This window comes from Nannospalax galili, unplaced genomic scaffold (assembly GCF_000622305.1).
Source record: "Nannospalax galili isolate Female #2095 unplaced genomic scaffold, S.galili_v1.0 scaffold589, whole genome shotgun sequence".
NCBI classification, from domain to species: Eukaryota; Metazoa; Chordata; class Mammalia; order Rodentia; family Spalacidae; genus Nannospalax; species Nannospalax galili.
This window is the reverse complement of record NW_008360324.1, coordinates 2,592,849-2,606,839: the sequence shown is the minus strand read 5'-3', so window position 1 is coordinate 2,606,839 and position 13,991 is coordinate 2,592,849. Positions and strand designations below refer to the sequence as shown.

Below are 13,991 nucleotides of genomic sequence, written 5' to 3'. Positions count from 1 at the left end.
GTTATATATGTATATATTCAAGCGCTCACTATATAAAACACTTTAAAATGAAAATTGTGGAGCTGGAGAGATGGCTCCGCTGTTAAGAGCAATGGCTGCTCTTTCAGAGGACCTGGGTTCTGTTCCCAGCACCCATGTGGCAGCTAAAAACTGTCAGTAGCTCCAGTTCTAGGGGATTCGACGCCCTTTTCTGACCTCCTCAGGCCTTGCATGACACAGGTGCACTTACATACATGCATACAATACACTTATACACATAAAATAAGAATAATAAGTAATTTTTAATATTTTTATTATTTTTATTTTATGTGTATGCATGTATTGCCTGCATGTACAGAAGTGCACCCATGCCGTGCAATGCCCGCAGAGGTCAGAAGAGGGTGTTGGATACCCTAGAACTGGAGTTAAGAACAGTTATTAGTTGCCATGTGGGTGCTGGGAACCAAATCTGGGTCCTCTGCAAGAACAGCAATGCTCTTAATCACTGAGCCATCTCTCCAGCACTAATTCATTTTTAAAAACATAAAAACCTACCTAACAGACTTTCTTTACATCTACTCTGTAGATGTAAAGGCCCATGACATGAATGTCCATGCAATTCAGACACAGGCTTTGCACTAATGCAATTCAGTCAAGACTTTCATCTGATAAGAACAGGGAAGGTTGAGAAATGAGTGACTATACTAACTGACTTCCTACTTGGGGGCTGTGATGCTTTACAGAGCAAGTTTGAAATCCAGAAATGGCCCTCTAACCTCAGAGTTTAGGCCTAGATATCTCTGGACAAGCAAACTCCCAGGGTCGATCTTAGATTATATGTGGGAGTATACCAAAGAAGGCAGGGTCGAGGGGCAGCATTGGGAATGGAAAGGAACCCTGAGGCTAGTGAGAACAGGGAGCTTCTGGCACGCTGAGGCAGAGGGAGCAACGGGACAGGAGCAATAAGCAGAAACAGGAGCTTCAGGGGGCTGCCAGACCGGAGCTGTGATCTTCAGGACGGGAACACAGCCACTGCCACCCAGCAGCCCAGCAGGATGGGCCAGAGGATGAGTGCTAGAGCCCCACCCCACTCCCCTTTAGCCCACCAATCTGGCTGGGGTTCCCATTGGCTGGTGGCAGTAGAGGGCAAGAGAGTTCAGCAGAGTCACAAACGGCAGCCTGCAAAGACAGGGCAGGGGGAGAATGTGGACAGTAAGCCTGGAGTGACAATCGGTGACAGTCAGAATACTTGCTTTATCCCAGTCAACCCCACTTGCTTCCTCAGGTCAGACTGGGAAACGAAGGCAGAAATAACTAAGCTGAGAAACCTGCAGTCCACACCAGCCAGGGCTCGAGGGGATCAGAATAGGGAAGAAAAGCCACAACAAGCCATTAATCCATGGGGTCCAGACAGGGGAAGCGATGCGCTTTTCTGACCCTTGCTATGGAAGCCACTGTGAGCTATCAATAAGGTCCAAGCCCAGGGACTGGTTGGAGCTCACATTTTTCGTCACCCACTCAGCCCATTCCCAGCCCTCTTTACTTCCTTCTTGACCCCGGGCAGAGTAGTTTCCCTTGCTGCATCCATTCCCAATTAGAGTTTTTGTGAGAACAATGGATGGAGGCTCTGGGTGGGGTACTTGGGCAGCCATGGTGAAAGTCATTCTAGGAAGGAAGGGTGTGGGGAAGAAATGACAGTAAAGTGTCACAGAGGATGCTGGAGAGAGCCCAGAGTGAAGGAGAGAGGAGTGTGGGGAAGGGGAGGAACCTAGGAGGAGTGACCTGGCATTGAACATGCTTTTGAAAATTTATTTTACTTATTTTTATTTTATGTGTATGAGTGCACTTGTATATATGTAAGTGCACCTGTGTTGTGCAAAGCTCACAGAGGCCAGAAGAGGGTATTGGATCCCCTGGAACTGGAGTTACAGATAGTTGTTAACCATTATGTAGGTGCTGGGAATTGAACCCGGGTCTTCTGCAAAAACAGCCAGTGCTCTTACCCACTGAGCCATCTCTCCAACCCCCTAACATGCCTTTTAAAACAGTATTTTTTAAATATTTCATTTATTATTTTTATATGTATGAGTGTATTTCCTACATGTATGTACGTGCACCCAGGTCATGCAGTGCCCACGGAGGCCAGAAGAGGTGGTTGAATCCCCTGGAACTAGAGTTACAGATGGTTGTTAGCCAGCATGTGGGTGCTGGGAATCAGACCGGGGTCCTCTGCAATAGCAGCCAGTGCTTTTAACTGATAAGGCAGTCCCAAGTATTACTTTACCTTCTGAGTTGCTGGCTGCTGAGCTTCATTACCAGCCTCCCGTTTCTTTTCCTATGAGGATTGCTTCACTATCTGATGAACAGCCTGGAATCCCCCATACCTGACTGGAGACCTACAGCAGGCACTGTGAATAGACCTTAATTCAGTGAGGAACAGGCACAGGGTTCTAGGATGTACCATTATCAGCACTTACATATTAGCTGCTGACCTTTTGGGGGTTCCTTAGGAAAGGCAGCATTAGTGACAGGGATGTAGTTCAGTTGATAGAGTGCTTGCCTAGAATGCACAAAACCCGGAGTTTGATCCCCAACCTTGCATAAAACACGTGTTACTGATCAAAAGTTCAAGGTTATCCTCAAATGCATGGTGAGTTCAAGACCAGCCTGAGATACAGAAGATTCTGACAAAAAAATAAAAAGTAAAATTATACATTGTTTTGTCTATGGGAATGTTCCATTTATCCAATTCAATGGCTTTAGATATATATTAATGTTGCTGTTACCAGAGCTCAGGTCCAGTCACTCACTGCTTGGAAGACAAGAGTTGATGGGAAGGAAAGCAATTTGGTTCAAGGACTAGCACCTAAGAAAATAAAGGGAACTATTATCCTTAAAGCTCCACCTTTGGGAACTCAGGGGCACAAGAGGCTTTTACAGGGAGAGACGGAGCCATAGGCAGGGAGTCTGCATGCTGAGCAAGGTCTCCTATCTTCTTCTCTGGCCAGAATATTGTAATCAATCTTGACCTCCTGAGGCTAGTTCCTGGTCTGCATGTATGCACACATGTATGTCTCCGTGTATTTAGGGTTTTTGCTTTGTTTCTAGTACAGTCTTGTCTGGACTGGAACACATGATCCTCCTGCCTCAGCCTCCTAAGTGCTAAGATTACAGGCACACGTCACCATGCCTCACCCAGGAATTCTTTAGGAACCAGTACATTTCTGCAAGGTAAACTCATGGCTTTTTAGGCTTTGTGTTTGCTGAGGCCTAGAACTAAAGAATAAGGAAGAGTTTTACACGTTCTGATGTTATCTAACGGTCACCAGTTGCTTGGGTCCTATAAATCTAAAGACTTGTTTAGAATTGGGTATGATGTCTCCTAAGAAGTTAGAGGGAGCTTGCTAAGTACAACTCACTAAGGAGTAGTCTTTCCTACATCCCTGCAGGACAACTTTTTCTTTTTTGAGCCACTCAGCAATCCCATGAGGTACTGATTCAGCAGATGAGGAAATTCAGAATCAAAGATATTAAGCGACATGCCCCAGAGCATGCAGTTCAAAACCCAGAAGTAGTAATTACTTCAGAGGCAAGAAGATCTCTGTGGGTTAGAGGCCAGCCTGGTCCACAGGGTGAGTTCTAAGCCAGCCAGGGCTACATAGTGAGACCTGCCTCAAACAAACCAACCTGGTGAAAGCAACTTTAGGAAGAAAGGGTTTATTCTGGATCATAGTTTGAGAGTATAGTCCATCATGGCAGAGAAGACATGATGATGACATGTCTAGCTGTGTCAGCAGGAACATGACAGAGCTGATCATGCTGTGTCTGCAGTCAGACAGCAAAGAGAGGGGAAAGCTTGTCTTCAAATCACTTTCTCCATTTTCCCTTTTGATTCATTCCAGGACCCTAACCCACAGGATAGAGCTGCCAGCATTCAGGGTGGGTTTTCCTTCCTCAGTTAAACCTCTCTGGAAATTCCTTCATACATATACCCAGAGGCGTGTCTCTTAGGAGATTCTAAATCCAGTCAGGTTGACGGTTAAAATTAACCATTACTACAGGTTCCTAAATGCCTAGATTAACACTCTGAATCTAGAATAATGATACCTAGTATCCAAAGATAAATGAAAAAGGTTATTAAACTGGGGAGGCGGTCACCAGATATAACTTGACTCCAAGATGGAATGCAACTTGAATGGGAGAGATCATCTATTCACCCAAACAGTTCTGGAGAACTGGGGAAAGTCGACAAACTGATAGCTCACAGAGGTCCACGAGCTGCCAACATGGTTTACAGTCCTTACAGTTTAAGGGTCCCAGCCTCAAGTGGAGAGCTCAGAGGAATACCCAGAACCCCTGAGAAATGAATTCTACTAGGTGAGGGAGAATACTGGAATACTGGTGTCTGGAAAGGAGAAAACCCCATGCACTGAGGCAGGGGACCAGAGAGACTGAGTCAGGACAGGACTTATTCAGAGGCAGCTGTTATCTGTGACCCTGGCGCTCCCACAGAAGAACTGAATTCTTCACTACAGTTAGAAGACAGGGAGTTCTAGACCAGAAGATTGCATACACAGTCACACATAAAAACCATTGGCACTTACTCTTCAAATTTCAGATTCCCAGGATCATCTCAAGCTACTGACTCAGCAGTGGTTCTCAGCCTCAGCTGAGTCACCTGGAAGCTCGTGGAGATCCAAATGCCCAAGCTGAGCTCCAGCTCCATCAGAATGGAAGAGCAGCAGGAACCAGCATTTCCACTGTGTCAACACACGGAGTTGAGACTCTGTTCTCAAATGGGCTATGAAATCTGTGTTCAGCATGTCCTCAAGAGATTCTGAATCCCAATCAGCCCCATTCTGTTGGCACATACTTGCTAAAAGCAACTGACCCCGAAACTGCAGCTGTGGTCAGCCAACCCTGCAGAGGGCAATGATGGGAGCCTGAGACCAGGGTTGACCAGATGGTTTGCCAAAAACAAGAGAAGCATCTAGAAGCCTTCCCTGCCCTCTGGCACCTGGGAACAGTTTCAAAGCTTGGTCTTCTGCAGATAGGACCTGAGCTAACAAGGGCAATGGTTTCTGACAGGAAAATAGCTCCTCCGAGGGCCCAACTTAACTTCTGTTCCTCACACACCCTGAAGGGGCAAGACATTTACAGTACATTCTTAGACCCCACCAATAATTTGAAATCTCAGTGCACTAAAGTCAGAGAGGTCTAAGGCAGGGACCTATACTAGGCTTCCTAGCCTCATGTTCCTGAAAAAGTTCCCCTTCTTTTTTCCCCTTTCTTCTTCTCTCCTCTTTTCTTCTCCTTTTTATTTATCTTTTTGGGTGTGTGTGCGTGATCTTTTTGAGACAGGGTCTCCCTGTAGCCCCAGCTGTCCTGGAACTCACTATGTAGACCAGGCTTGCCTTGAACTCACAGAGATCCACCTGCCTCTGCCTCCCAAGTGCTGGGATTAAAGGCGTGTGCCACCACGCCAGGCTTATTTATGTATTTTTATTTTATGTATATGAGTGTTTTGCCTACATGTATGTAGGTGTGTAATGTGCATGCAATGCCTGCAGAGCCCAAAAGAGGGCACTGGATCCGCTGGAACTGAAGTCACAGTTATCAGCCACTATATGGGTGCTGGGAATCAAACCTGGGTCCTTCTGCAAGAGCAGGCAGTGCTTTTAATTCCTGAGCCATCTTTCCAACAAGCCCCCCCCCGCCCCTCCTATTTTTGAGATAGAGATGTAGCCCAGGCTGGCCTCAAACTCACTATGTAGCTGAGGATGATTTTGAACTCTGGATTCTTCCGCCTCCAGCTCTACAGTGCTTGGATCACAGGCATGTGCCACCACACCCAGCTCAAAAGTTACTTCTCTGAGTATCCACTTCCTCAGCTACCATATGGGAATAATAATACTTATGTCCTAGTGTCTTGTGGAAATCACATGAGATAATTAATGCCTGAAGAGACATTGAAACAATACCTAGTATACAGTGTGAGGGCCCTATAAAGATAAATGTACATACATGTGCAGATATTTACATGATTTTGTGTATTAATTATAACTTTATACCTAATTTATACATAAATAATATGTGGATTATTAGGTGCAATGTTTATTAAGTGCTACCGGCTAAACATTATTTTAGGCATTTACCAGCTCCTTGTGAGTGGGAGGCCCAGCCAAACCCACAAGCTCCAGGGCCTCTGGACAAGTCACTTCCTTGATGACCTCTCCAACCTCCCAGGTTCTGGGAAATCTATGAACTGAACACCTACAGGGTCTGAGCCCTCCCCAAGCCGTGCACCTTAACCTGCAGCTAGGACCCACTGGGGGATCATGCACCTTCAGGCTTTGAGTACAGGCAAAAACACCCGTGCTGGCCCATGGAGCAGGAGCGGGGCGCAGGGCGGGCTCCAAGAGGCCCCTAGTGTTTTGACAGGCCGCGAGTTTCCCTCCGCCGCCCAGCCCGGGTACACCCCTCCCATCACCAGACCAGGCCTGGGCGGGGCCCTGAAACTAGGCGCCAGGGAGAAGCAAGTCCCGGCCCCTGAGAAATGGGATGGGAGACCCGCTGGAAGTGGCGTTGCCCGGGAAACCCAGGGAGCCTGGAGTATGCACCGCGGCCTCCTCCCAAGCCCCGCCGCAGGAAGCGCGCGCCCCATGGGGCTATGGGAAAGCCGGACTGGGTTTCAGGGAAGACCCAGGCCCCACCAGGCCTCCGGAGAGCCCACTCCAGGCTGAGCCCTGTCGTGAGAGACAGTCCGAGCCGAGGCCGGGGCGAGGCCCGAGGGGGCGCAGGAAACGCGGGGAAGGTTGACTCATCCCGGAAAGTGACTCACCGCAGCCATCGAGTCCGCACAAACCGGGCTCCGTCCTGCAGGGGCTGCGCCCCCTCGCGGCCACACCCCGGCCTCTGGGATCCCTGCTCACTCGCCTCCCTAAATGAAGAATTTGAGGTAGGCGAACAAGGAAGCAGGCTGGAAGACGTCCTCGGCAGTTGGTTTCCTTATTCTTCGCCTCCTTGGGGCCACGGCACTCAGTATGAACGCCCTGCAGCCTCACAGTTCAGACCCTTACGGATTTCTTGCCTGCCTCAACCCATGCACTTCCAACTCGCAGCCCTTGGTTTGGGACAGGTTACCCAATTCTTTTTAAGATTTTATTTTCGGGCTGGAGAGATGGCTCAGCCGTTGAGAGCACTGTCTGCTCTTGCAGAGGACTCGGGTTCTATTCCCAGCACCCACAGTGGGGCTAACAACCATCCGTAATTCCAGTTCAGGGGATACATGTCTTCTGACCTCCGGGAGCATTGCACATGGGTGTTCTTAATACGTGCAGGCAACACACTCATACACATAAAATAAAAATAATTTTTTAAATATTTTATTTTCATTTATTTGTGTCTGTCTGCCAGTGCCTGTGGAGGCCAGAAAGTGGGCATCATCCCCTGGACCGGGAGTTACCACCCAGTGTGAGTGTTGGGAGCTGAATTGGGAAACATCAGGAAGGGCTCTGAATGGCCGAGCCATCTCTCCAACCCACAATTTACTCAATTCTTACTGAAGGTATTGGTCCCAGGATAGCAGAGGATTCACTATAAATGAACAAGAGCCATGACTAATGAAAGTGGCCAACTCACCCAATGCCATATGCCAGGCATGGTGTGGAGTGTTTATACACACTATTTGATGTTCCTAACCACTGAGGGAGGCAGATGCAATTACTGGGCCCATGCTCAGAACTCCTTCATTTAATTCCACAACAAGATGAGAAATGGGGATTATTCCCCATTGACAGGTCAGCTACCAGGAAAAGCAAATGTTTCTCTCAAAGACCTCACCAGCCCCTGTTCTCACATACCAAATTCTGACCTCTTAAATTCTGTGATTCCCTCTATTCCACTCTACCTGTCTTTACTCTTGAGCAATAAAAGTGACTCACTTGACTCTACTTGCAGGCTCCAGCAGCTGTTGAGTCACTAACCCACCCTTCTCTGGTAGCTGTAGCATCCAGAACAAACGCAAACCCCACCCCCACCCCCTGAAATAAGAAGCTAGAGAGTAGTTTCTGGTTTTGTACTTCTAGTACCTTGAAGGGAGAGTGTCTGATTCAATGATAAAGTTGTGTTGAATGAGAAAACCTCTACAGCAAAGGATGCCAGACCACTCTTAACAGCCTTCAAGAAGATGGGATCTGGCTTGGCATGGCGGCACATGCCTTTAATCCCAGCACTGGGGAGGCAGATCTCTATGAGTTCAAGGCCAGCCTAGTCACATTGGAAGTTCAAGGCTAGCCAGGGCTATATTGTGAGACCCTGTCTCAAAAACTAAAAAATTATAGAAAATAGAGGTCTGGAGTTGCAAGGATGCTTGCAACCCCAGCAATATAGAGCCAGGTGTAGGATTGCAAATTCCAGGCCAGCCTGGGCTTGAGCTACGACGCTGTGAGAGTCTGTATTACTGAGTAAGCAGCTTCACTGCAAAAGAGAAAAAAGGTTCAGACCTGAGGCGACTTCCTCCACCTCCAGCCCATGCTTGTGGCTCCCTGAAGCAGAGAGAGACTCTTAGAAAGGGACTTAATGATACCTACCCTACTCAAATATATCAAGGCCACAAAAAGGAAAAAAAGCAGAATCAGATGGGAGGATCAGGTCTTAAAGGAGACAATTAGGGGAGATTTTAAGTTTCAAGAAAAAGAATGACTTTCTAGTTTATAAGCATCCCAGAAAAGGGGATGCTCAGTCAATTGAGTATAATCCAGAGGAGACTGCCTTAAAAACAAACAGAACAGAGCTATATCTATATCGATACCAGCTAATTAAGATGTTTTTGGTCACAGAGCTCAAACCACAGAGGCAATGGCAGTGGGAAGCACTTTCCGCCCTGGCTGGGAAGAGTTTGAGATGTTTGCCTGCTCCAAGAAACAGCCAAGGCCTGTCTTCCACCAGGGAGGGAAGAGAGGGGGAGAGGGGGAGGGGAAGGGAAGAGAAGGAAAAGGAAGGGAAGGCAGGGAGAGCGAGGGGAGGAAAGGGAGAGGAGGTGAGGAGGAAGGAAGGGAAGGGAGGAAGGAGAGGGAAGGAGGGAGAGAGGGAGTGAAGGAAGAAGAGAAACTCCACAGGAAAAAATCCAATGGTTGGGAAAGACAAAACCAAGGAGAGGTCCAGGCACATTCCTAGTATCTTAATAAACTGGTATCTGTTTTTCATTAAAAATAAAAAACTAAATAGTTCCTCTTTAAATTGAGAACAAAGGCTTTGGGGGCTGGAGAGATGGCTCCGTGTTTAAGAGCATGGCTGCTCTTGCAGAAGATCTGGGTTCTGTTCCTAGCACCCATGATGGCCGCTAACAACCATCAGTAACTCCAGTTCTAGGGGACCCAATGCCCTCTTTTGGCCTCTGCAAGCATTGCATGACATGGGTGCCTTACATACAGGCAAGCAAAACATTCACACACATAAAAATAAATATATACTTTTTAAGAATAAAAACTTAAGGCAAAACATAGTAGCATTTACCTATGTTCCCAGCATTCAGGAGGCCTGGGGCTAAATGGGGAGTCAACCCACCTCCCTGCAAAAGAAAGAAAAGTAAAGCCTTGGGGTTTAGTTCAATCATAGTGCACTGGCCTAACAAGTATGAGGATTTGGGTTCCATTCCCAGCAGCATGGAAAAAAACAAACTAGAGGGGATGGACTTAGTGATCACACCTGTCCTTGTCATCCCAGGATCAGAGCTGAAAGCCAGCCTCAGCAATATGTTGAGTTTGAAGTCAACAACAAAATAATAATAAAGTTCCTAGCATTCTTTTAAATTTGCACCAAAATTCTAAACCAAAGGTATACCTGACATGTGACACAAATGCAATTCAAAATCTTATTCAGGACTCAAAACAAGTTCTGAATCACTCTGGTGGTGAACTTGCATACACGCAGACAAAACATTTATAAAGTGGGGCTGGAGAAATGGCTCAGAGGTTAAGAGCACTGACTGCTCTTGCAGAGGACCCAGGTTTGATTCCCAGCATCTACATGGCGGCTACGAACCATCCTTAACTCCAGTTCCAGGGGAATTTGAAGCCCTCTTCTGACCTCAGAGACATTGCACAACATGGGTGTGCTCACATACATGCAGGCAATATACTCATACACATAAAAATAAAAATAGGATGGGCGTGGTGGCACAGGCCTTTAATCCCAGCACTTGGGAGGCAGAGGCAGGTGGATCTCTGAATTCAAGGCCAGCCTGGTCTACATAGTGAGTTCCAGGACAGCCAGGGTTACAGGGAGACCATGTCTCAAAAAAGACAAAAATAAATAAAATATTTTTAAAAACATAAAGTAAAAATAAATAAATCTTTAAAAAAAATTTTAAAGACCCCACAGAGGCCAGAAGAGGACATCAGATCCCCTATAACTGGAGTTACATCCCACTGTGAACTGACATGTGGGTGCTGGGGATTGAACCCAGGTCTTCTGCAAGAGCAGTGATCACTCTTAACCACTGAGCAATCTCTCCAGCCCCAAATGTAATGTACTTTGATCACATTCCACCCGTCTCCTCTCTCATCCTCTTTCCTCTCCCACTGAACCCCTTCTTCTTCCCAAGAAGTCTCCCTCCTCCTTTCATGTCACATGTGTGTGTGTGTGTGTGTGTGTGTGTGTGTGTCCCAGTGCATTTAATTAGGGTTGCTAGCATGTGCATAAGTAGGAGTAATTCACTTGAGCAAAAGAAATTTACTGGTGGCTACATGACTGAGGGATATGACTCCCCCTCCTTCATCCACCATTAACTGGGAATAGTTCTTCAGGGAGGGGTGGGACCTCAAAAGCCCCTCCTCCATGTATGGTGGAATGATGATGGTGTTACCCAGCCCCGTGCAGGTAACCATCCCTACTGTGAGTTAATAGATGCACCTGTCATGTCATGTCCAGAGGCACTCCTTCCCATCCTCTAGCTCTTCTATTCTTTCTGCCTCCTTCTTTTGCAATGTTCCCTGAGCTTTGGAAGGAGATGATATAGATGTCTTGTTTAGGGCTGAGCACTCAACAGTCATATAATTCTCAGCATTTTGACCAGTTATGGGTCTCTCCATTAACCACTGCCCACGGCAAGCAGCAGTTTATCTGACCAAAGCTAAGAATAGCACTGATCTGTGACTATAAACATAAATATTTTGATCCATTTAGCAAAATAACTGTAGTAAGTTTCCCTTAGGGCTTATGACTGCCAGTCATGAGCTTTTGACCAAGTTTACAGTACCAGATATGAATTCTCTCCTGTGCAGCAGGCCTCAAATCCAATCAGAAAATGGTTTATCACTCTTTACGATGTTTTTGCAGCAAATTCTCTCTCCTGCTCTCCACCTTGGGTAGTACACGTTCTCCTGCAGCCTAGAACTGCTCCCAGCCTTCCCACTCTCCTGAATATCACCTGGCCAATTTCTTCTTCCATTTTGAATGCATAGAGCCCCAAGATAAGAACTTTCTCACTTTCCTGTGGCCAAATTCACCTACCCACAGCACAGCCTGCCTCTTTTTCCCTCTCCTAATCCCACAAATAATCTGTCCCTATAAAGCCAGTGGTCCACAGGTGCCCAGGCTCCCATCCTCTCATTCAGCCCAAGATGACCCCCTCTATCTTTCTTCCCTGTCCCACTAGCTTACTCCCTCCAGCATCAAATACTCAGTAGCTATGTGTTTGAGGGTTTTTTTTATTCCTTTTTTCTTTCATTCTTTCTTTTGTTTTGGAGTATGCTAGGGATTTAATTCAGGACCTTGTACTCTTGAATTCTAACATATATCCTCCCACTGAGCTACACCCCAAGTCCTCCACATGCTTTTGTTTTGTGTGCATTCATGTGTGTGTTCATGTGTGCTCATGTGTATACAGGTACACATGTGTGCTTATAGAGACCAGAGGGATAACCTGGGAATGTCCTAGGACATCCTAGGAACACTGGTTACCTCCTTTGACGCAGGGTCTCTCATTGGTCTGGAGCACACCAATTGGGCTCCAGCTGGCTGGCTAATGAGCCTCAAGGATCCACCTGTGTCTGCCTCCCCAGTGCTAGGACTGCAAAGTCACATGGGTGATAGAGATCAAACTAGGGTCTTTGTGCTCACAAGACAAAGCTTTACAGACTGAGTCATTCTCCCAGCTCTGGTTTTCGTTTTTTGTTTTTTGTTTGTTTGTTTTGGAAACAAGATCTCACTACATAGCAATGGATGATCTGAAACTTACCATGTAGCCCAGGCTGTCCTCAAACTCACACTCCTGCCTCAGCCTTCCAAGTACTGGAATTATAGGTGTGTGTCACCACACTGAGCAAGTTTCTTTTCTTTCTTTTCTTTTCTCCCTCCCTCCCTCCCTCCCTCCCTCCCTTCCTTCCTTCCTTCCCTACAGAGTCTCACTATGTAGCCCTGGTTGGCCTAAAACTCACTATATACACTAAGCTACCTTCAAATTCACAGAGATCCTCCTACCTCTGTCACCCAAGTGCTGCTAGAATTAAAGGTGAACACCACCACACCCAATTTCTTTTTTAAAAAAGAATTGCCTTGAGCAATTCTTTGGTGGTACACGCCTTTAATCCCAGCAATTGGGAGACAGAAGCAGGCAGATCTGTGTGAGTTCAAGGCCAGCCTGGTTTACATAGTGGGTTCCAGGCTAGCTGGTACTACAGGGAGACCCAGTTTTTTTTTAAAAAAAAAAAAAAGGATTGCCTCGAGATGCAGTGCAAGTGGATCTGAACAGCCTGGTCTACATAATGCTAGCCAGGGCTAGTGAGACCGTGTCATTAAAAAAAAAAAAAAGAAAAAGAAAAGAAAAAAAGAGGACTGAAGAGATGGCTCGGCAGTTAAGAGCACTAGCTGCTCTTGCAGAGGACCCAGGTTTGATTCCCAACACCCACATGGCAGCCAACAACTCTCCATAACTTCAGTTCCAGGCAATCCCATGCCCTCTTCTGACTTCTGCAGGCATTGCACATGAGCACACTTACACACATGCAGGCAATATACTCACACACATAAACAATAAATAAACTTCAAAGAAAGAAAGAAATTGTGTAGCATGGTTGAACAAACTGTAGACTCAGCACTTGGGAAGCTGAGGCAGGAGGATCAGGAGTTCAAGGCCATCCTTGGCTACATAGTGAGTTCAAGACCAGTCTGAGCCCACAAGAAACTTTGTCTCAGAAAAACAAATTGCACCATGTGTATTAAAGGTCTGGGTTACTGAGTGATGTGGTGGGATATATATTAAGAAAGTTGCTAGAGTAAAGCAAATTCACATGCTCAGCATCTATCATAGTTACCATTTTTGATGTTGGGGGGCGCAGAGCAAAGGCAGCTAATATCTACTTGTTTACCATGAATCCCCCACACAGAGTGGTTTTCCTCTGTCCCCACAAAGCTCCTCAGCTCTCCAGCCCTGCTCTCATCCTGCGTATCTCCTGCTCTGTATGCTCAGACCTTGTTTCCCCATTTCCTCCTCCCCACGATAACCATTGCTTATTCTCTATCTATATATCCGAATATGTTTTTAGATTCTACATATGAGATCATACAATATTTGTCTGTCTGGCTTAATTCACTTAGCATAAGGTCCTCCAGTCTCGACCATGTTGTGACAAGATCTCATTTTTTAGGGCTGAATGATACTCCGTTGCATATCTGTAGCTGTGTCTTTATCCATCCCCTGTCAATGGACATTTGAGCTGTTTCATGTCTTGGCTGCTGTGATACAAAGGCAGGTGTTTGGGTGTCTGTCAGATGTTGATTTCATTTCCTTAGGGAACATGCTGGGTCATATGGAGGTTCTATTTTTAATTTCTTTAGCAACTTCTGTGCTATTTTTCATAAAAGCTATACCAATATATGCCCCCACCAACACTGTTACAGGAATTCCCTTTACTCCACACTCTTAAAATAATTATTTGATGTTTTATTCTTGCTTTATTTTGGGTTTTGTTTTGTGGTCTCAAGCTTTTGCTGTAGTATCCAAAAATACA

At 46.3% G+C, this 13,991-nt stretch overlaps 1 long non-coding RNA gene across 1 annotated transcript; it reads right to left on the bottom strand.

The window, feature by feature from the left end:
• Positions 1 to 478: 478 nt before the first annotated feature.
• Positions 479 to 4,693, bottom strand: LOC115068823. The gene is made up of 3 exons (XR_003848170.1): positions 4,584 to 4,693; positions 2,264 to 2,387; positions 479 to 1,158 (listed from the first exon to the last, which is right to left on the bottom strand). It is a non-coding gene; the product is annotated as an uncharacterized LOC115068823 (long non-coding RNA).
• Positions 4,694 to 13,991: the final 9,298 nt, after the last annotated feature.